This window comes from Lactuca saligna, chromosome 9 (genome assembly GCF_052625555.1).
Source record: "Lactuca saligna cultivar CGN05327 chromosome 9, ASM5262555v1, whole genome shotgun sequence".
Lineage (NCBI taxonomy): Eukaryota > Viridiplantae > Streptophyta > Magnoliopsida > Asterales > Asteraceae > Lactuca > Lactuca saligna.
Window position 1 is genome coordinate 159,371,954 of NC_136425.1, and position 19,372 is coordinate 159,391,325.

General features: G+C 37.6%; 3 long non-coding RNA genes across 3 annotated transcripts; all 3 read right to left on the reverse strand.

Moving 5' to 3' along the window:
• Nucleotides 1-7,592: 7,592 nt before the first annotated feature.
• On the reverse strand, nt 7,593-9,000 carry LOC145018286 (uncharacterized). The gene is made up of 3 exons (XR_013666940.1): nt 8,750-9,000; nt 8,483-8,550; nt 7,593-7,860 (listed from the first exon to the last, which is right to left on the reverse strand). It is a non-coding gene; the product is annotated as an uncharacterized LOC145018286 (long non-coding RNA).
• Nucleotides 9,001-12,318: 3,318 nt separating this feature from the next.
• LOC145017696 (uncharacterized) lies at nt 12,319-13,726 on the reverse strand. The gene is made up of 3 exons (XR_013666623.1): nt 13,476-13,726; nt 13,209-13,276; nt 12,319-12,586 (listed from the first exon to the last, which is right to left on the reverse strand). It is a non-coding gene; the product is annotated as an uncharacterized LOC145017696 (long non-coding RNA).
• Nucleotides 13,727-17,044: 3,318 nt separating this feature from the next.
• Nucleotides 17,045-18,452, reverse strand: LOC145017695 (uncharacterized). The gene is made up of 3 exons (XR_013666622.1): nt 18,202-18,452; nt 17,935-18,002; nt 17,045-17,312 (listed from the first exon to the last, which is right to left on the reverse strand). It is a non-coding gene; the product is annotated as an uncharacterized LOC145017695 (long non-coding RNA).
• Between the last annotated feature and the right edge of the window lie 920 nt (nt 18,453-19,372).

Sequence of the window (19,372 nt, forward strand, 5' to 3'; positions counted from 1 at the left end):
TATATATATATATATATATATATATAGACCGAAAAAAAAAATTACGAAAAAAAAAAAACGAAAACTAATCTTCGTCTAAATATTTTTGCTCAATCTTCGCCTTCATTTTTCGTAGTGTTTCCAACCGTCTCGGTGGCAAATTATCTTCGCTACTTTGAAGAATTGCCAAATCTTCCGCAATACGATCGTTCTCGGCTTCACGGCGCAAAAACTCAAAATGTTCCCGTTGCAAATCATATCTTTACGCGCGATTTCGTTGTGCTCGTCAATTTTTTTTTTTCATCTCGCCTTGCTCTCGTCGTCTACTTTCGGCATCATCCGCGTGCCGTTGAGCACGCCTCGCTTTGTCGCGGCCTATTGGTCGTCGAAGCGGAGACATCTCTTTAACGTCGTTCAAGTCGTCCTGTATCTCATCTGTGTCCGCGTTGAGATCGATGTTCGTGTGTGCGTCCGAAACATCGACCGAGCCCGAGCTGCGCGACCTCTTCGATTGTTGTTCCGTAAATGTGTCCGTTTTATTACACTTTGGGTCTTCCTTCACAATCTCCCAAATTTTTTCGTGCTAAAAAACGTGAGTAGTTTCCACGTGATATTGCTCCCTCGCCGCTTTATAAATGTCAAAATCGGTTGCTCCACTTTGCTTGAGCGAAAAAAGTTTGTTTTAGATGGCGTTAAACTTGGTGTACTTCTTGCTAATTTGTGTCCACTTGCTACTCAACATGTTGTGGTTGCGGTAGTTTTCATCTTTATTCAAAAGAGCACGAAATTTTCCGATAACAGCTTCCCAAAAAGCAACTCTTCGCATGTCATTCCCTTGCGTTGGATTTTTTGATGTCCCGCACCAAGCCACCGCCAACGCGTATTCCTCATCCGCGGTCCACCATGTCGGAGGTTCGTCTTCCGATTGCTCCACCGCAACCGCTTTCCCTTTCTTTCGTCCTCTTCCTTTTTGAGTTGTTTTTTTCCCGCTCCCCCCCCCCCCCCCCCACCCACCCCCCACCCCTTACGTCTCGGGTACAGTTTCTTGGGTGGGTTGTGGTTGTGTGACATTTTGTTGCATTGTGGAAAATGGGTTGAAAATGTTTTGTGGAAGGTTTGTAGTGAAATATGGTTGGGGTGAGATGGAATTGAAGAAGTTGCCTTGTATGTTGAGAATGTTAGCATACATTTCGTATTGTGCGAAACCAAGAGGAGGAGGTGTGTTTTTGTTTGGAGGAGAAGTATTGGGATTTTGATCCATAGTTGGGAAAACAATTTCTGTTTGAAGATTTGGGAGTAAAAATTTGGGATGAATATGTATATATATAGTGGAAAGATGGAAAAAATCGGAAGTTTTTTTTTTTTTTTTTTTTTACATTTTAGACCATTTTTAACGGTCAAAAAATCAAAATGTTACCGTTGGAAACAAATTCGCTTCGTATTTCACCCGTTGTTGAGCGTTACCGGGGTAACGGGCCTTAACGTAACGTCGGATAACGTGACCCTGGCGCGGTGTACGAGCCGTTACCACGGCGTTTTCTTCGATCCACGTCGGACTCGTACTCAACGCCGTTGCCCGCACCGAATCGTCTTATACATTTACTAGCCTTTAACGTATATTTGAATAAAAAAATCCATTAAATATTAACCATTCCATCTTTCCTAAAAATACCAACCATTTTACTACAAAAAATTTCATAACATTTCTTTCTTCCTTTACATCAGTAACCAAAATACATTCATAATTTTTTACTCCATACCACAAAACAATTCACAAAACTAAGGGTGAGCAACAACCGCATTGTAACTAAAATTAACCGTAAAAACCACATAAACCGCCACCGATAAACCGCACCCGCAATAAAAAACGATGGTGAAGTTTTTTGTTTTTCAAAAACCGCAAATTTGCGTTGCAGTGCAGTTATTAGTTTTCAAAAACCGCAAAAAAAAAAAAAAAAAAAACATTGCACTGCATATATTATATACAATTTTTTTATTAATTATTAATATATTAAATATTAAAAATAAGAGAAGTTTTATGGATGAAAGAATGCTAAAATTCCAAATGACAAAAGTGTTGGTTTTTTGCTATGTTTAATTTTGAAAAATGATAAAGTTTCATAATTTTAAGATATTTATTGTTAATTACTAGTGATTTCACGTTTTTTAGATATTAATTGTTTGTGATGTAAGTTAATTGTCTTATATATTATTCTTTTTTATTATTACAAACAATATGTTTGAACCCTAAATAAGACAATTTTTATGAATGAAAGAATGATAAAATTCCAGATGACAAAAGTGTTGGTTTTCTGTTATGTTTAATTTTGGAAAATGGTGAAATTTCACAATTTTAAGATATTTATTGTTAATTACTAGTGCTTTCACATTTTTAAGATATTAGTTGTTTGTGATTTAAGTTAATTGTCTTATACCTTATTCTTTTTTTAATATTACAAATAATATGTTTGAACTCTTAAAACCGTTTGAACTCTAAATTGCGGTAAAAAAACCTCATAGAATAACCGCACAAAATCCATGTGTTTACTAACCAAAACACAAAAAAACAAAACCGCACCGCAAAAACAACCGCCTAACCGCACCATAAAAATAACCGCACCAAACGGTTTTGAAAATGGATTAACCACATTTGTGGTTAGTGGTGAAGTTTTGGCCAATAACTGCACCGAACCGCACCGCGCTCACCCTTACACAAAACCATCAAACTTTGAAACCCAACAATTATTGAAAAAAAAATGAAGAAACTGCGTTACATCAAGCTTGGGTTTTTGGTGTCAGAATACCCCTCTAAAAGAAGAGAAACTTTTTGGCAATCTATTTAAAACCTCTTGCACAACGAAATGGGGAAAGGCGCTTATTGGCATCTCGTCAAACTTTCGTCAAAGACATGATATGAGGTTAAAAATAACCAAAACCAATGACATTTACCATGACCTCAAAACATACATCCAAATAGGAGTACAACTTCAATGTCATCGATGCAACACTGAAACAATACCAAAAATCTAAACTTAACCGTAAACATTTTACCTATATCAATGATTGCTATGAATTGCGTTATTCTATGAAAGTGTTTTTGTTGACACATGCACATGTTGAAGATGAAATTTCAATTATGTACTAAGTAATTTATCTTTTATTTAAATTAATGTGGTATGCTAGTGGTGATCAGTTGAAGCTTAGGTGACATAAATTTTCATCTTACCAAGTGGTGAGTATACCCTTTGGGCTTATAATAACTTCTTATAGGCCCATGATGTGCCTAATTAAGCTCTATTTAGGAATAATAACTTCTCCACAAGGGTGATTCAGGGTGATTCAAGGCCACATAATGTGCCTAATTAAGCTTTATTTGGGAATAATAACTTCTCATAAGCCTTTGTTTATTGACATTGTATTTAATTGCGAGACTCTTCACTTGGTTAAAATTATGGGTTGTTTTTGGTCCTTTAATGAAAACTTTTTATCTTCCATGCTTATAAAGTTCCTAAGTCCCGATGATTTTCGTGTGTATAAATGAGACATCATCACCCTTTTGTTAATCATTCGAGTCTTTGTTATATTTATCTTGGTTTATGTTCTTGAGTTTAAAATGAATTATTTTTTCATTACAATAGATATTTTCTTTTTATTATGATCCATAAAACTTTGAGCATATATTTTTTTTGTTATTGAAGGGCAATAAAGAAGATGAAGGTTAGATAGAATTCGAAAAAGATGGTTATATGGTGATCTTGAGATGTTCCTAACATAGGAGATGTTGATGAAGAAATCATATAAAGTTTTTTTTTACCAACTTCAACAAAAAGTCTATAATGAACCAGAAGTCTAAAATGTGTATATCTTATAAGCTTAGAAAGCTCTAGATTTATAGTTTCTAATGCAAAAAAGGAAAGTTGTTTAGAGTTCTACAGAGGAAGGTCTGTTGTTTTGTTAACAGTTTTTCTAGTGGATAGAAACTAGTTGAATTTGACAATGTCTTTTGATTTTCCAAATCCCTTGAGATCTTCAATGCATCTATTGAAGTACCGGATAGTTTTACTTTATTTATGAATTCTTTTAATATTTTAAGTCCTATAATTAGTTGAGCTTTTGTTTAGAGTCATCAATTTTAATGAAGCTTATTTTTCTCTCCAAATTATGTGTGTTTTTTACCAACTTCAACAAAAAATAATATAGAATGATACAAAAGTCTCAAAAATTGTCTATCTTATATGTTTGGAAAGCTATGGATATTCAGTTGTCAATGAAAAAATGGAAACACTTTTAGAATTTTGTAGAGGGCGTTATGATGTTTTTGCCATAGGTTATTTAGTGGATAGAAAATTATCGAATCATACTTATAAAGTCTTTTAGTTTTTTAAGTCCCATAAATAATTGAGGTTTTGTTTAGAATAGTCATTTTTTATAAATTTATTTTTCTTTCCAAATTTTGTGTGCTATTTAGACCAACTTCAACGAGAAATCTAGAATGATCTATAAGTCAAAAAAAAATGATGTATCTTATATGTTTGGAAAGCTCAAAATGTTTTGCTTCCAATGAAACAAATAGAAAGTCTTTTGGAGTTTTATGGACAAAGTTATGACATTTTTTTGTACAAGTTGTCGAGTGTACAAACATATATTTGGTGGTATGAAAAAAAAATATTTCGACCAACTTCAAAGGGAAGTATGTAACAATCAAGAAGTCGAAAAACCATGTAATATATAAATATTCCTAGAAAGCTCTAAATGTATAGATTCCAATGAAAATGGAAAGCATTTTGGAGTTTTGTAGAGGAATTTATGATCCTTTTGCCACATGTTTTCAGTTACAAAGAATTGTTCGGTGGTCTAAAAACAAAATTTGACAAACTTCAACAACAGGTCTAGAACGATCCATAATTTAAAAAAAAATCAGTACTATATATGTCTGTAAAGATCTAGATGTGTAGATTCCAATGTGAAAAACGGTTAATCTTTAGGAGTTTTCTAGAGGAAATCTTAACGTTGTTACCACTGGTTCTCTAATGTACAAAAAATGTCTGGTGGTCTGAAAAAATAATTTTTGACCAACTTCAACAATAATTCTTGAACGATCCAATAGTGAGACAATCATGTATTATATATGCATGGAAAACTCTATATGTGTTGATTCCAATGAAAAAATAAAATCTATCTTGGAGTTCTATGAAGAACATTATGACGTTTTTTCCACAAGTTTCCCAATGTATAAAAATATGTTTGGTGTTCTGAAAAAAAAAATTGACCAAATTCAACGGGGCGATTGGAACGATCCGTATGTCAAAAAATCACGTATTATATATTCCTAGAAAGCTTTAGATGTGTAGATTCCAATAAAAAAAGGCAAGTCTTTTGGAGTTTTGTGGAGGATGTTATAATGTTTTTGCCACAGCTGAAGCTGACGCCCAATAGATGTCGGCGACACCCATAGTTTAATTCGATGATGACCACAGAATAGTTGACAACGCCCACAGTAGACGTTAGTAAGAACATATGTCTTCACCTATTTGGTATATTTTTTTGATTTTTGATATTTTCCACAAGGACTTGTGTAAATTATGATATATGATGTTTTTTAGCTATAGTTTATGTGAAAACCAAGCTGATTTGAGATTTTTGTTCATACATTCACATAGTTGTTTGAGTTGTGATTTCTATGATAACTAACATTTTTCCTGATTTTTATGCATAAATTTGTAGCACCTGGTTCCTGGTATGTAAATCTTGATTGAGTATTTTTCCTTTTTAAGCCTTGGACTCGGCGAGTCATAGGTCCGACTCGCCGAGTAGAGACGGGACCCGAGACACGTTTAAGTTGGCGACTCGGCGAGTCCATATCCTGGACTCGGCGAGTCACCGCTGTTGGATGAAACCCTAAGTTTCAGGGGTTTGCACCCTATTTAATCCCCCTTTCTGCCCCTAAGCCAGCCCCCATTCACCCTAAGAGCCATATACCTCGTTCTAAGCTTTGTTTTGTGGATTTGAAGCCATTTGGTGTGTCCTCTTGGAGATTGGAGTGTGTAGGGAAGGAGATCAAGAAGAAGAAGATGAGGTCAAGCACTTGGGAGCAATTTCTGAGTGATATCTAAGGTATGGCTCGTTTTCCCCCTTGTCTCAATGCTTATGGCCCCATTAAAGTCCACCATGGCTCATTTCCAAGCTTGCATGTGCATAATATTTCGAAATCAGTTGATTGGTCCCTAGATCCAAGCATAGTTGAGCTCCAGGAGCTCAGATCCACTACCTTTATGAGCCCATATTGCATATAAACCTTAGATCTACTCTTTTGGTGCATTTTGAACCCTAAAACCCCCCATATATGGATATCTACACGTAAAGTTGGAAACTTTACGTGTTATTCATGCTCTAGGAGCCCAGATCTATGAATAACATGGATTGGATTTGAGCAAAATCGCATTTTTAGCTCTTGCATGGAGAGGACTCGGCGAGTCGCTCATCTGACTCGGCGAGTCCAGTCGCGAGTCTCCGGGTTTGTCCCCTTTTTGTTATGTCGAGTCGCGTGGTGAGTCCAGGAGGGACTCGGTGAGTTGGAAGCCAAAACTCACCCATAGTGGAACTCGGCAAGTCGATGCCCAGACTCGGCGAGTTCAAGGCAATCTCCTTAGATCAAGATCAGACTCGGCGAGTTGTTCATACAACTCGGCGAGTCATAGTATAACTTGTTCATCGGATGAAGATGAACTCGGCGAGTTGTTCATACAACTCGGCGAGTGGGATGAAGGACTTGAACATCAGTTTAGAAGGAGAACTCGTCGAGTAGACGCCTAACTTGACGAGTAGAAACAGAATTCAAGTCATTCGCTTGGACATGGACTCGGCGAGTTGGGTAGCCAACTCGGCGAGTCGGGTCAACTGGAAGTTGACTCTGACTTTGACATAGGGCATGATTTGGGGTAAAATGGTCATTTTACCCAAAGGTCAGTTAGCAGTTTTTGACTAAGTGTTTGGTGGGAATACAGCCGGAGGATTTCCGGAACAGCAGCAGCAGTCAGACTATTCCCACGAAGATCAGCAGCTACTCCGAGGTGAGTTACCTTGCAGCAGCGGTGGGTTTAAGGCCATAATGTCGGCCCACCAGTAAGAGTTGTATGATTAGATGATTGTCTCTGTGATATTCATCTAGGGTTGCTACTACCTGTGATATGTTTATGTGTTTGTATGATATGATGCTATGTGCTATTCATAGTAAGGGAGATAGTCCCCAGGTTATCGGTCGATAGGGCCGAAGGGGCAGTCATGCCCAGCCATGCTAGATAGACTATGTGATATATGTGCTATGTGGTAGTAGTAGGGGGTGAAATAGTCCCCGGTACCCGATCGAGAGGACCGAAGGGGGGCCAACACCCAGATATGCTAGGCGGTATCCGGTCGAGAGGACCGAAGGGGAGGCCAGCACCCAGATATGCTAGGTAGTATCCGGTCGAGAGGACCGAAGAGGTAGGTCGGGCACCCAGATATGCCTGACAGTTTATGTGATTGTATGGTTTGTGGTACAATGGGGGAACTCACTAAGCTTTGTGCTTACAGTTTACAGTTTTGGTTTCAGGTACCTCTGTGACATCCCCAAAAATCACGGCCAGAAAAGACCGATTTTGTTTATGCTTTATAAAAATCAGAGTACTTCATTTTATAAAAATGTTGCGGAATTTGTTCCCAGAAAAACATGGTAAATACGTTATTAAAACATTTTCGATGAAACGTATTTATTTCATTTTAAAACGTTTGGGATGTCATCGTTAATACAGAAACATAAGCATAAACAGAACTTACAATTATTTACACTAGTGATCTACATCTCTTTAAATCTCTCAGTGTATTGTGACTTCATATCAACACCTGTGATAAAAATAAACTGAGTGGGTCAGGTTGGGAAACCTGGTGAGCACATAGGGTTTTCAACCCACAATAATATAATTATTTTTTTTAAACATCAAACAATCAACCCAATTACCCATTCCCGTTATCCTCACATTACGTCCCTAAAACATCTAACACAAGGGACCTAGTCAAAGGACTATCATTGGGATGGAGTATATCTGGTGAGCACACAGTTCACACAGTTCGAATAAACACACAGTTCGAATAAACACACAGTTTGGTTAAACACAAAGTTCAAATAAACACCTACAGGTTGCGAGCCTATTAGTGTTCCACTGGACTGTCTAGAATAGTCCGTGGTCGTCATCTATACTCCGCTAGATGACTAGATCATCAAGAACATCTATAACGAGGCATCTCATTATTTCATTTTATCACACAGCAACTAATACATCTACCCATGTCTTACCCAACACATTCTGTAGATATAAAATACATATACAGTTTAAATCATTGAAAACATGTATAAAACGTTCATCCAGCATAGATAGCAAGTATACAGATAATATACACACACAGCACGTAATTTATATAAAATACTTCATATCTATGTGTAAGCTGAAAGTAACTATGCACTCACTTGAAAAGGTGGTGATTCCGAACTCAGACAGCGCTTCGCTTCTTAAATAGAATTTTCTTCGACGAAACCTAGTATTATTACCACTAGAGTTTAGTTTATTATTCGCCGAGACTAATTAATAGTCTAGCTATTATTATTATTATATAAGCGTAAAAAAATACTTATATAACCCATAATAATAGCCCAAGTATTTATTATAAGTTCATAATAACAATACTAATTTTAAATATAAGCTATATTAAAATAAGGTAAGCATAACTTACTTACAAGGGGTTTTTAGCTAGGAGTCGGGCTCTGCAGGGGCAGAACTTCGTCGCTGAATCTTTCTAAGAAAGATTCGTGCAGCGCTTCAGCGCTCACCTTACTATACTAAACTACAGAAAGAGAAGTCGAATCACGAGGGACCGAAATGCTCGGGGGATAAGGAGAGAAAGACTCTTGAATCAAGAGAATGGTGCAAGAAATATGAGAGCCCAAGCCTCTTATTTATAGTAATTGAATTTACAAAAACTACCCTCCATAATTACTTAATAACCTTATAGTTATATAAACAACTAAACACCCCTCTATAATACTATTTTAAATGGATTTAATGATATTTGTACTAAACTAATGTCGAAAGAACTCAACATTAGTCTTATAATGACCGCATTGTCGATACCTTTCTAATGATATATACATATGTATATATATGTGTACGTATACATGTTTTATACTTTATTTTAATACGTAAATATGCTATTATAATTTGTAACTCGTTCATACGAACTCCGTTTTTGACGTTCTTTATATCCGCGCGTAGGTGGAGACGTACTCTACAACTTTTGTTTAGACTCCGTCGGCTAATTTTGACTTTATTTTTAAAGTTATATTTTTAACAGGCCGGGATAGGATTGGTCCGTTAAAATCTCATAACTTCTTTATCCGACGTCCATTTTCGTCTGTCTTTTTATCATTACGCTACTAATAAAGATATCTTCGATTCTTGTTTAGGTTGTGTCGGCTAAAAATCAATCGATCTAAAATTCGAATTTCGGGCTGTACACCGCTAATCCGAAACTTCGAAAAATCATAACTTCTTCATACGAAGTCAGATTTGGGCGTTCTTTTTATCGATGTTCTTAGTTTAACATATTCTACGACTTTCGTTTAGAGCGCTAAGGCTAAATCTCTCTCTATCATAAATTTACTATTTACGTCTTCCGGTGCCGTGCCGGTTTTGCCGTAAAACTTCGGCGGGCCATAACTTCTTCGTTATAACTCGGATTTCGGTGTTCTTTATATGTATGGAAACCTTGTGACATATTCTAAAACTTGGTTAAGACTATTCATTCTAAATAATCTTTTGTCTAAAAGTCATTTTTGACCCCTATTGCCTCTAAATTGACTAGCCCGGATCTGCGGGCGTTACAATTATCTCCCCCTTAGGATGATTACGTCCCGGAATCATCAACGAAACAAGGATCGTATAATGACTCCATACGTCATCTCTTCATCCTAGGTAATAATTATAACTTCTTTATTCCTTCAAGTCTATCTCTTAGACTTATTGACTGTAAGCAGTACTTGATCGTGCACCTGCTCTCTACCTCACACTAGACTTCAAATTATGACCTATCATTATGTGATGCACGTTTACAAATAGGTCTCTTAGAGTTAAATTCTAAAATAGACTATGCCTTCCTTCATGTTCTAATGTGATATAATCACACTTTAACATGTAGCGTTTCTGGCTACCAACTTCTTTAACAACGAACGCGATACTTCTATTGATCGCTTTGATTTCAATTGTTTGGTTTAAGTCGGATGCTACATCGAACTTGGTTCCCTGAACCACGCAACATACTCATCGTAGTCGGACTCAATTCGGTACGACCACTAGGGTCGGAAATTAATAATCTTTTTAGTCATTATCGAAACGATGGTAATGACATACTTGAAAAAAAACAGAATCAGTTACTAGCTTCTTGGTAACCTTGTGACTTTCCTTGATCCAAGTGTGAGTCATGTGCTTCCGGTAGTATAGGCCTCTACTACCATTCACACCTACTCATACTCGTCCCAAGTATTGTCCCGCAGTCTCTCCAAGTCACCATACAAGAAAAAAAACAACTTAACACATCAGATAACAAAACAAAGGTTTCATATATTTCTTGAAACGATTACATAGGTGTTCAAGTTCACCCTAGACTATGCCTTTAACAGGCTACATCATATGATTCTATGGCTACATTATAACTCGATCCTTGGATGTCAAGCCGTCATTCCTGAATCCTCGCATTGTCATCTGCTTCGTCTAGGATCATATGAAATGCTCTTGCCTTCGGTTTTGGCGGAATGTTTGGTTTTTCCGCCTCTTTCTTTTTCGGGCAATCCTTAGCAACATGCCCTTCTTCACGGCATTCATAACACACCCTTTTGCACTCGTTGGCGTAATGTCCGGTCTTCCCACACTTGTAGCAAGTCACTTCTTCGCTACATTTCCCAAAGTGATTCTTTTTGCACTTCTCGCACCATTTCACTTTGTTTCCTCCTCCGCTAGACTCCTTTGAACCAGACTTGATCTTCTTATTGGGCCTCGTAGATTCCTCAAACTTCCTCTTTTCGCCAACCTCAATCTTGTTGGCAGCTCTTCCCTTAATCATATCTTCCACAGACTTGGCAGCCCAGATAGCTGCCTCCAGAGTAGGTGCCTGACGCACTGGCACCGCGTACTCCCATGGAAGTCCCTTTGCGTACTTGTCGATTTCCGTAAGCTCATCCGGAACAAGACGCAAGGCAAACTCCATCTTTTCTGTAAAGTTGTTCGTGTATTCATCGATTGACATGCTTCCCTTCTTCAGGGTTAGAAACTGGTTCTCTAACTCAAGCAGGTTTTGAGCTGAGCAGTACTTTCGTTTGAATTGCACCAGAAATTCTGCCCATGTAAGTTGCAGGGGCTCATTAGGGCTCAGAGTCTTCCCCAAGGTATTCCACCAACGTACAACACTTCCTCGAAACTGACGCACTGCAAATGTGGTCTGTAGCTTCCCTCTGCAACCGCATGTCATGAAGGCTAACTCCATCTCCGAGATCTAATCCGTGACCCCGATCGGATCCTCCTTTCCAGTGAAAGTCGATGGCTTGCAAGTCAGAAAATCCTTGTACTTGCATCCATTCCTCTCGACTTCGTCATCTTGGTTGTTTTGTCGAACTATTGGTGGGTTGACTTGACCAACAGTCCCACTGTAGTTTCCTTCCTCAGTCCGCCCTTCGTTCAACTCGGGCTGTTCGATCTGAATAGTGGCTTCCTCACGATTTTGCTGGAGCAAACGTCTGGTTTCCTCCATTTGACGATCCAACATCGCTTGGATCATCGCTTGCACTCCGGCCATTGTGACTGGCTCAGCGGCGGCTTCTATCACCGGTATTTGCTCAATCACTGGGGGTTGGTTTCTGTTCCCATTTGCATTCATGTTTCCACTACGGGTTCTTGCCATCTTGATCTATACACCGAATAAGGTGAATCTAGATCTTTACTTAGGATTGATGGTTAAATCATCCTTATCACTCCGAAACGTTTATATGCTAGTTCTAATATCGTAGTCGTACGTTTAGAATCCTAAACACATAAGGTTTCCAGATCCGGTCGGCAACAGACCATAGATCCGAATAACTAACAGCATATCAGGCACAAGTATTTAGCACATAAAAGCATTTTAGGCACAATTCCTAAAATAATCTAGTGCTCACACCTCACAATCATCGCTTAGCATTCTAAGTTTAAGTCTAGAAATAAATCCATATTCCTAGTTCACTTAAACTAATGCTCTGATACCAACTGTGACATCCCCAAAAATCACGGCCAGAAAAGACCGATTTTGTTTATGCTTTATAAAAATCAGAGTACTTCATTTTATAAAAATGTTGCGGAATTTGTTCCCAGAAAAACATGGTAAATACGTTATTAAAACATTTTCGATGAAACGTATTTATTTCATTTTAAAACGTTTGGGATGTCATCGTTAATACAGAAACATAAGCATAAACAGAACTTACAATTATTTACACTAGTGATCTACATCTCTTTAAATCTCTCAGTGTATTGTGACTTCATATCAACACCTGTGATAAAAATAAACTGAGTGGGTCAGGTTGGGAAACCTGGTGAGCACATAGGGTTTTCAACCCACAATAATATAATTATTTTTTTTAAACATCAAACAATCAACCCAATTACCCATTCCCGTTATCCTCACATTACGTCCCTAAAACATCTAACACAAGGGACCTAGTCAAAGGACTATCATTGGGATGGAGTATATCTGGTGAGCACACAGTTCACACAGTTCGAATAAACACACAGTTCGAATAAACACACAGTTTGGTTAAACACAAAGTTCAAATAAACACCTACAGGTTGCGAGCCTATTAGTGTTCCACTGGACTGTCTAGAATAGTCCGTGGTCGTCATCTATACTCCGCTAGATGACTAGATCATCAAGAACATCTATAACGAGGCATCTCATTATTTCATTTTATCACACAGCAACTAATACATCTACCCATGTCTTACCCAACACATTCTGTAGATATAAAATACATATACAGTTTAAATCATTGAAAACATGTATAAAACGTTCATCCAGCATAGATAGCAAGTATACAGATAATATACACACACAGCACGTAATTTATATAAAATACTTCATATCTATGTGTAAGCTGAAAGTAACTATGCACTCACTTGAAAAGGTGGTGATTCCGAACTCAGACAGCGCTTCGCTTCTTAAATAGAATTTTCTTCGACGAAACCTAGTATTATTACCACTAGAGTTTAGTTTATTATTCGCCGAGACTAATTAATAGTCTAGCTATTATTATTATTATATAAGCGTAAAAAAATACTTATATAACCCATAATAATAGCCCAAGTATTTATTATAAGTTCATAATAACAATACTAATTTTAAATATAAGCTATATTAAAATAAGGTAAGCATAACTTACTTACAAGGGGTTTTTAGCTAGGAGTCGGGCTCTGCAGGGGCAGAACTTCGTCGCTGAATCTTTCTAAGAAAGATTCGTGCAGCGCTTCAGCGCTCACCTTACTATACTAAACTACAGAAAGAGAAGTCGAATCACGAGGGACCGAAATGCTCGGGGGATAAGGAGAGAAAGACTCTTGAATCAAGAGAATGGTGCAAGAAATATGAGAGCCCAAGCCTCTTATTTATAGTAATTGAATTTACAAAAACTACCCTCCATAATTACTTAATAACCTTATAGTTATATAAACAACTAAACACCCCTCTATAATACTATTTTAAATGGATTTAATGATATTTGTACTAAACTAATGTCGAAAGAACTCAACATTAGTCTTATAATGACCGCATTGTCGATACCTTTCTAATGATATATACATATGTATATATATGTGTACGTATACATGTTTTATACTTTATTTTAATACGTAAATATGCTATTATAATTTGTAACTCGTTCATACGAACTCCGTTTTTGACGTTCTTTATATCCGCGCGTAGGTGGAGACGTACTCTACAACTTTTGTTTAGACTCCGTCGGCTAATTTTGACTTTATTTTTAAAGTTATATTTTTAACAGGCCGGGATAGGATTGGTCCGTTAAAATCTCATAACTTCTTTATCCGACGTCCATTTTCGTCTGTCTTTTTATCATTACGCTACTAATAAAGATATCTTCGATTCTTGTTTAGGTTGTGTCGGCTAAAAATCAATCGATCTAAAATTCGAATTTCGGGCTGTACACCGCTAATCCGAAACTTCGAAAAATCATAACTTCTTCATACGAAGTCAGATTTGGGCGTTCTTTTTATCGATGTTCTTAGTTTAACATATTCTACGACTTTCGTTTAGAGCGCTAAGGCTAAATCTCTCTCTATCATAAATTTACTATTTACGTCTTCCGGTGCCGTGCCGGTTTTGCCGTAAAACTTCGGCGGGCCATAACTTCTTCGTTATAACTCGGATTTCGGTGTTCTTTATATGTATGGAAACCTTGTGACATATTCTAAAACTTGGTTAAGACTATTCATTCTAAATAATCTTTTGTCTAAAAGTCATTTTTGACCCCTATTGCCTCTAAATTGACTAGCCCGGATCTGCGGGCGTTACAATTATCTCCCCCTTAGGATGATTACGTCCCGGAATCATCAACGAAACAAGGATCGTATAATGACTCCATACGTCATCTCTTCATCCTAGGTAATAATTATAACTTCTTTATTCCTTCAAGTCTATCTCTTAGACTTATTGACTGTAAGCAGTACTTGATCGTGCACCTGCTCTCTACCTCACACTAGACTTCAAATTATGACCTATCATTATGTGATGCACGTTTACAAATAGGTCTCTTAGAGTTAAATTCTAAAATAGACTATGCCTTCCTTCATGTTCTAATGTGATATAATCACACTTTAACATGTAGCGTTTCTGGCTACCAACTTCTTTAACAACGAACGCGATACTTCTATTGATCGCTTTGATTTCAATTGTTTGGTTTAAGTCGGATGCTACATCGAACTTGGTTCCCTGAACCACGCAACATACTCATCGTAGTCGGACTCAATTCGGTACGACCACTAGGGTCGGAAATTAATAATCTTTTTAGTCATTATCGAAACGATGGTAATGACATACTTGAAAAAAAACAGAATCAGTTACTAGCTTCTTGGTAACCTTGTGACTTTCCTTGATCCAAGTGTGAGTCATGTGCTTCCGGTAGTATAGGCCTCTACTACCATTCACACCTACTCATACTCGTCCCAAGTATTGTCCCGCAGTCTCTCCAAGTCACCATACAAGAAAAAAAACAACTTAACACATCAGATAACAAAACAAAGGTTTCATATATTTCTTGAAACGATTACATAGGTGTTCAAGTTCACCCTAGACTATGCCTTTAACAGGCTACATCATATGATTCTATGGCTACATTATAACTCGATCCTTGGATGTCAAGCCGTCATTCCTGAATCCTCGCATTGTCATCTGCTTCGTCTAGGATCATATGAAATGCTCTTGCCTTCGGTTTTGGCGGAATGTTTGGTTTTTCCGCCTCTTTCTTTTTCGGGCAATCCTTAGCAACATGCCCTTCTTCACGGCATTCATAACACACCCTTTTGCACTCGTTGGCGTAATGTCCGGTCTTCCCACACTTGTAGCAAGTCACTTCTTCGCTACATTTCCCAAAGTGATTCTTTTTGCACTTCTCGCACCATTTCACTTTGTTTCCTCCTCCGCTAGACTCCTTTGAACCAGACTTGATCTTCTTATTGGGCCTCGTAGATTCCTCAAACTTCCTCTTTTCGCCAACCTCAATCTTGTTGGCAGCTCTTCCCTTAATCATATCTTCCACAGACTTGGCAGCCCAGATAGCTGCCTCCAGAGTAGGTGCCTGACGCACTGGCACCGCGTACTCCCATGGAAGTCCCTTTGCGTACTTGTCGATTTCCGTAAGCTCATCCGGAACAAGACGCAAGGCAAACTCCATCTTTTCTGTAAAGTTGTTCGTGTATTCATCGATTGACATGCTTCCCTTCTTCAGGGTTAGAAACTGGTTCTCTAACTCAAGCAGGTTTTGAGCTGAGCAGTACTTTCGTTTGAATTGCACCAGAAATTCTGCCCATGTAAGTTGCAGGGGCTCATTAGGGCTCAGAGTCTTCCCCAAGGTATTCCACCAACGTACAACACTTCCTCGAAACTGACGCACTGCAAATGTGGTCTGTAGCTTCCCTCTGCAACCGCATGTCATGAAGGCTAACTCCATCTCCGAGATCTAATCCGTGACCCCGATCGGATCCTCCTTTCCAGTGAAAGTCGATGGCTTGCAAGTCAGAAAATCCTTGTACTTGCATCCATTCCTCTCGACTTCGTCATCTTGGTTGTTTTGTCGAACTATTGGTGGGTTGACTTGACCAACAGTCCCACTGTAGTTTCCTTCCTCAGTCCGCCCTTCGTTCAACTCGGGCTGTTCGATCTGAATAGTGGCTTCCTCACGATTTTGCTGGAGCAAACGTCTGGTTTCCTCCATTTGACGATCCAACATCGCTTGGATCATCGCTTGCACTCCGGCCATTGTGACTGGCTCAGCGGCGGCTTCTATCACCGGTATTTGCTCAATCACTGGGGGTTGGTTTCTGTTCCCATTTGCATTCATGTTTCCACTACGGGTTCTTGCCATCTTGATCTATACACCGAATAAGGTGAATCTAGATCTTTACTTAGGATTGATGGTTAAATCATCCTTATCACTCCGAAACGTTTATATGCTAGTTCTAATATCGTAGTCGTACGTTTAGAATCCTAAACACATAAGGTTTCCAGATCCGGTCGGCAACAGACCATAGATCCGAATAACTAACAGCATATCAGGCACAAGTATTTAGCACATAAAAGCATTTTAGGCACAATTCCTAAAATAATCTAGTGCTCACACCTCACAATCATCGCTTAGCATTCTAAGTTTAAGTCTAGAAATAAATCCATATTCCTAGTTCACTTAAACTAATGCTCTGATACCAACTGTGACATCCCCAAAAATCACGGCCAGAAAAGACCGATTTTGTTTATGCTTTATAAAAATCAGAGTACTTCATTTTATAAAAATGTTGCGGAATTTGTTCCCAGAAAAACATGGTAAATACGTTATTAAAACATTTTCGATGAAACGTATTTATTTCATTTTAAAACGTTTGGGATGTCATCGTTAATACAGAAACATAAGCATAAACAGAACTTACAATTATTTACACTAGTGATCTACATCTCTTTAAATCTCTCAGTGTATTGTGACTTCATATCAACACCTGTGATAAAAATAAACTGAGTGGGTCAGGTTGGGAAACCTGGTGAGCACATAGGGTTTTCAACCCACAATAATATAATTATTTTTTTTAAACATCAAACAATCAACCCAATTACCCATTCCCGTTATCCTCACATTACGTCCCTAAAACATCTAACACAAGGGACCTAGTCAAAGGACTATCATTGGGATGGAGTATATCTGGTGAGCACACAGTTCACACAGTTCGAATAAACACACAGTTCGAATAAACACACAGTTTGGTTAAACACAAAGTTCAAATAAACACCTACAGGTTGCGAGCCTATTAGTGTTCCACTGGACTGTCTAGAATAGTCCGTGGTCGTCATCTATACTCCGCTAGATGACTAGATCATCAAGAACATCTATAACGAGGCATCTCATTATTTCATTTTATCACACAGCAACTAATACATCTACCCATGTCTTACCCAACACATTCTGTAGATATAAAATACATATACAGTTTAAATCATTGAAAACATGTATAAAACGTTCATCCAGCATAGATAGCAAGTATACAGATAATATACACACACAGCACGTAATTTATATAAAATACTTCATATCTATGTGTAAGCTGAAAGTAACTATGCACTCACTTGAAAAGGTGGTGATTCCGAACTCAGACAGCGCTTCGCTTCTTAAATAGAATTTTCTTCGACGAAACCTAGTATTATTACCACTAGAGTTTAGTTTATTATTCGCCGAGACTAATTAATAGTCTAGCTATTATTATTATTATATAAGCGTAAAAAAATACTTATATAACCCATAATAATAGCCCAAGTATTTATTATAAGTTCATAATAACAATACTAATTTTAAATATAAGCTATATTAAAATAAGGTAAGCATAACTTACTTACAAGGGGTTTTTAGCTAGGAGTCGGGCTCTGCAGGGGCAGAACTTCGTCGCTGAATCTTTCTAAGAAAGATTCGTGCAGCGCTTCAGCGCTCACCTTACTATACTAAACTACAGAAAGAGAAGTCGAATCACGAGGGACCGAAATGCTCGGGGGATAAGGAGAGAAAGACTCTTGAATCAAGAGAATGGTGCAAGAAATATGAGAGCCCAAGCCTCTTATTTATAGTAATTGAATTTACAAAAACTACCCTCCATAATTACTTAATAACCTTATAGTTATATAAACAACTAAACACCCCTCTATAATACTATTTTAAATGGATTTAATGATATTTGTACTAAACTAATGTCGAAAGAACTCAACATTAGTCTTATAATGACCGCATTGTCGATACCTTTCTAATGATATATACATATGTATATATATGTGTACGTATACATGTTTTATACTTTATTTTAATACGTAAATATGCTATTATAATTTGTAACTCGTTCATACGAACTCCGTTTTTGACGTTCTTTATATCCGCGCGTAGGTGGAGACGTACTCTACAACTTTCGTTTAGACTCCGTCGGCTAATTTTGACTTTATTTTTAAAGTTATATTTTTAACAGGCCGGGACAGGATTGGTCCGTTAAAATCTCATAACTTCTTTATCCGACGTCCATTTTCGTCTGTCTTTTTATCGTTATGCTACTAATAAAGAGATCTTCGATTCTTGTTTAGGTTGTGTCGGCTAAAAATCAATCGATCTAAAATTCGAATTTCGGGCTGTACACCGCTAATCCGAAACTTCGAAAAATCATAACTTCTTCATACGAAGTCAGATTTGGGCGTTCTTTTTATCGATGTTCTTAGTTTAACATATTCTACGACTTTTGTTTAGAGCGCTAAGGCTAAATCTCTCTCTATCATAAATTTACTATTTACGTCTTCCGGTGCCGTGCCGGTTTTGCCGTAAAACTTCGGCGGGCCATAACTTCTTCGTTATAACTCGGATTTCGGTGTTCTTTATATGTATGGAAACCTTGTGACATATTCTAAAACTTGGTTAAGACTATTCATTCTAAATAATCTTTTGTCGAAAAGTCATTTTTGACCCCTATTGCCTCTAAATTGACTAGCTCGGATCTGCGGGCGTTACAACCTCTTCATCGAAGGAGAAGGAGCC